This window comes from Schistocerca piceifrons, chromosome 1, assembly GCF_021461385.2.
Source record: "Schistocerca piceifrons isolate TAMUIC-IGC-003096 chromosome 1, iqSchPice1.1, whole genome shotgun sequence".
NCBI lineage: Eukaryota > Metazoa > Arthropoda > Insecta > Orthoptera > Acrididae > Schistocerca > Schistocerca piceifrons.
In genome coordinates this window covers 694,860,807-694,865,813 of record NC_060138.1, presented here as the reverse complement: position 1 = coordinate 694,865,813, position 5,007 = coordinate 694,860,807, and the positions used below count along the sequence as shown (strand labels likewise).

The 5,007-nt window shown below is 49.0% G+C and overlaps 1 non-coding gene across 1 annotated transcript; it reads left to right on the top strand.

Moving 5' to 3' along the window:
- Positions 1-440: 440 nt before the first annotated feature.
- Trnaa-agc lies at positions 441-513 on the top strand. Its single transcript has one exon. It is a non-coding gene; the product is annotated as a tRNA-Ala (tRNA).
- Positions 514-5,007: the final 4,494 nt, after the last annotated feature.

The window sequence follows — 5,007 nt, the reverse complement described above, 5'->3', positions numbered from 1 at the left end:
CTTCGCTTTGGCATGAAATACTTTCGTGCAATGTCTGTATTTGACAGTGTCGATATAATGTTTCCTCGAATATGCATGCCGGAAGGTACGAAGAAGGCAATCTGACGAGTTCTTAAGAGCAGGGGAGAAGGATTAGCAGACGGCAGTAGCGAAGTAGGCTGCAAATCGTACCCGCATGGCTTACTCGAAGAACAGATTTAATGCTTCGGGAACAGATCACGGTTTTCAATCATTCCGGAACTTCCACGCGGATGCAGTTCCCCGCCAGGATGAGCCGTATCCCCGCAAAATATCCTCAGGTACTGGGCTACCCTAATGGACACCTCCCTCTGTTTCCAGTTCGGCTCTTTGGCCGAAAGCCCCACCACGTTACTCCAGGCCCCCAGCAGAGTCACGCACTGGCTCCAAACGCAACAGAGAAAGTTTGGCAGCCTGTATCTGGGGGCGTAGCTCAGATGGTAGAGCGCTCGCTTAGCATGTGAGAGGTACCGGGATCGATACCCGGCGCCTCCAGACCAATTTTTCAGTGGCTGTATTTTTCTCTGCAAGACAGAAGCGCAGACAATTGTGAACTGTTTCTTTTAACGTTGGTTCCCACTCGCTTTGATATTATAGTGTATCACAGTGCTATGGATACTGTACTGGAAGCTAACATCGAGACAATCTTCAACAGCAAAAGCACACCGGATATGTAGCAGAACCCGTTAAGCGCACACTGTCAAAAAATATTAACTACACTGATGTTCAGAAAAGAAGAGCACCTTGAACGACTGGAGATAGGACATCCACAGGGCATGTACATTAGTATGTTCTGCAGAAATGATTAGCATTTCAGTCACGTCGGTCAGCATGTGTCCTGTTACCTGGTAGGTACAGAGACCGCCACTGACCCTGATAACTCGTTCCATGTGTGATGGCATCGACGCTTATAAGACGCCAATAGCGTCCTGAGGTATCACCTACCACGCTGCATCCGCCTTGTTCCGAATTTCATCTGTGGTGGTTGACATTGGGTTGCACTGCTGCACCTGACGTTTCACAACATCCCAAACATTTTCGATTGGCGACATGACTGCTGATCTGGCGGGCCAGGGCAAAAGGCTGACATTCTGTGACACCAAGAAGGCACGGATTCGTGCAACATGTGATCGTGCATTGTCTTGCTGACTAACGGCGTCTGGGGTGTTGTGCAGAAAGGGTATGGCTACGTGTCGCAGGATGTCATTATGTAGGTCACGCTGGTCACAGTGCCATGGACAGGCAGGTCACGCTGGTCACAGTGCCATGGACAGGCACAACCTGTGATTTTTGGTTGTACCCGATAGCACCCCGCACCTTAAAGCCTTGAGTTCGTGATGTATGTCTTCTGCGAATACAGTCACTGAGATGTCACTCCCCCTGTCCGTGGCAAACCAAAATCAGGCCATCATTTTCAAACAAACAGGACCTGTATTCGTCCGAAAACAATAACTGATGCGCCAGCCGCGGTGGTCTCGCGGTTCTAGGAGCTCAGTCCGGAACCGCGTGACCGCTACGGTCGCAGGTTCGAATCCTGCCTCGGGCATGGATGTGTGTGATGTCCTTAGGTTAGTTAGATTTAAGTAGTTCTAAGTTCTAGGGGACTGATGACCACAGATGTTAAGTCCCATAGTGCTCAGAGCCATTTGAACCATTTTTGAACTAACTGATGCCATTCCTGTCCCCAGTGACGTCGTTGCATACACCATTGCCATGTAGCACATGTAACCGATGCCGTAACAAACGGCGACGGACTCTCATATGTTACACTGTTCCAGAGTTGAGCCAGAGCCGAGGAGGAAGCAGATATATTTTGCAATGCCAATCGGATGAGGTGTAAATATTCGTGAGGGATGGTATGTGTGATGCAATCTGACCCATATCGTCGCGTTTACAGCCTTCCGTCAACTATTCAGTACACACCCGTTGCACTGCAAAAACACTTTTCCCACACGAGCAGCAATATCCCCAATGGGTGCATCACATTCTCTCATGCCAGTAACGCGCCCTCTTTCAGACCCACTGATTTGACGGTTCGCGCATATGTCTGCGACGTATCCTCCACGTCTGCTCAAGTCACACTGGTCCATTACCTTCGCTTTATAGCGACAAGGAGAGCCGCAGGCACATTTAAGCGGTAGGCGGTGTTGCGCCGCGATATCGATGCTGACCTTGAATCCACAGACTGACATGGTTGAAATGCTGATCATTTCTGCAGAACATACTCATGTACATGCCCTGTGAATGTAAACGTCCTATCTCTACTCGTTCAAGGTGTTCTGTTTCTTCTTAACATGAGTGCAGCGTTGGCCTCCTGCACCTTTGGGATGCTCCTCGCACAATTACTTATTAAGAAATTAATAGCCGCGCCGGATTAGCCGAGCGGTCTGAGGAGCTGCAGTATGGACTGTGCGGCTGGTCCCAGCGGAGGTTCGAGTCCTCCCTCGGGCATGTGTGTGTGTGTGTGTGTGTGTGTGTGTGTTTTTCCTTAGGATAATTTAGGTTAAGTAGTGTGTAAGCTTAGGGACTGATGACCTTAGCATTTAAGTCCCATAAGATTTCACACAAAAAATACTAATATCTGGTGCACATGTTTCCTACCATTTCGCCCGTTTTCTGCATAGTACACATCCAGTAAGGGGACAGTTAAAACCAGCAGTCCAGCCCGATACGAAACTAGGGTGTTTTGGAGCCCTGTTCACGACTCAGTAACGCTAGACCAGTAACACCAGGCTGCTGTGCCGAGTGTACGGTGGTCGCGGACCTCATGGTTCTTGTTCACCTGAAAATGGACTTTTAATCGCCCGCAATCGGTCATGATTGAATCAATAAAACTATTTACAAACGAGGCGGTTTATTGTCTGATTCCACGATGCCCAATTGCGGATGTCCTTTTAACCAAATTTTGTACGAGTATAAGAAAATGAACAATCTCATCAATCAGCCCTACATCTTCCTTAATGTTCACTTACTAGCGATTTTCATGAAAACGGGCAGATGAATTCGTTCTTCCTCCACTTGTAATGTGCACTACAGTGTAATGATGTAGTCGTGATAATCTAGCGCGTAGAGCACTAAACTCCGCCCATTGGGAGCCCGAATATGGGTGGGGACTTTTCCTCGTTTCAGCCCCTCCGAGATGCCCCCAGATTCACTCAGACTGCGGTACATCTGAGTGGCGAGGATCTTTCATGGGGATAAAAGGCGGCGGGCGAGGGGTCCGCCACGCTGCCCCTGCCATTGCCGCGGCGAATAGAAACGCTGCGCTCTACCTGCACTTCCTGTCGCGGATTTCGTGGCCCGTGACGTCAGTGTGGTGCTTCCCGACCGCAAGCATTTTAGCCGTGGATTTTTCGCCGTTTTAATTATAAAAATATGTCTACACATTTTACGCGGGTTTAGGACTGGCTATAGACATACACTTATGCTCATAAATTAAGGATAATGCTGATACATGGTGAAACAACGCTCTGGTGGGAGGTTTGCGGCTTTAAACCACCTCGGGGTATGACCATGCGGTGCATTTGACCTGCAGTCGTCGCAAGATGACGCTGGCAGCAGTCCACATACGCAGAGGTGTGTTGGTGCTTGTCAGAGTACGGTGCAGCGAGTAAGTGTGCAGACGTTTTCAGACGGGCCAGTGGTGACTGTGTGTTGAAAAAGGCTCAAAGAACACATGTTGATGATGTTATGAGGAGAAGAATACTAGGGCGACTGGAGGCTGGTCAAACACAGCAGGTTGTAGCACGGGCCCTCCATGTGCCACAAAGTGTGACCTCAAGATTATGGCAACAACTCCAGCAGGACGTCCACAGTATTCAACACCGCAAGAAGACCGATATCTCACCATCAGTGCCCGCAGACGGCCACGGTGTACTGCAGGTAGCCTTGCTCGGGATCTTACTGCAGCCACTGGAACAGTTGTCTCCAGACACACAATCTACAGACGACTGAACAGACATGGTTTTTCGCCCGGAGACCTGCAAGGTGCATTCCACTGACCCCTTGTCACAGGAGAGCCCGTAAAACCTGGTGTCAAGCACACAGTACATGGTCATTGGAATAGTGGTCCCTGGTTATGTTCACAGACGAGTCCAGGTACAGTCTGAACAGTGATTCCCGCTGGGTTTTCATCTGGCGTGAACCAGGAGCTTGATATCAACCCCTTAATTTCCTTGAAAGGGACCCGTATAGAGGTCATCGTTTGATGGTGTGAGGTGGGATTATGATTGGTGCACATCTTTGCATGTCTTTGACAGAGGATCTGTAACAGGTCAGGTGTATCGGGACGTCATTTTGCACCAGTACGTCCGCCTTTTCAGTGGCCCGTTCTCCAGACCTAAACCCCATCGAGCACGTCTGGGATGCTCTCGGTCGACGTATCGCTGCACGTCTTCAAACCCCTACGAAACTTCGGGAGCTCCACAGGCACTGGTGCAAGAATGGGAGGCTATACCCCAGCAGCTGCTCGACCACCTGATCCAGAGTATGCCAACCTGTTGTGATGCCTGCGTACGTGTGCATGGTGATCATATCCCATATTGATGTCGGGGTATATGCACAGGAAACAGTGGCGTTTTGTAGCACAAGTATTTCGGGACGGTTTTCTCAACTTATCACCAATACCGTGGACTTACAGATCTGTGTCGTGTGTGTTCCCTATGTGCCTATGCCATTAGCGCCAGTTTTGTGTAGTGCCACATTGTGTGGCACCACATTCCGCAATTATCCTTAATTTATGAGCATGAGTGTAGTAGGAGACGTACTGAAAAGTAGTGCCTCAAAATTTTTACGTGAAAACTCAAAGCTTTTTAAGTAAAATTAAATGTGTTAACATTCTGCGCCTTTATTCTTCATATGTACATATTTGTTTCCCGTCCTAGACACCCTGGCGAAGTACTCATTTCTCCCAACGACATATCGGTTTGTTGATACCGTCACTGTAGAATGTTTAACTTTGTTGCCGGAGCACTACCTCAGTATTGGTAC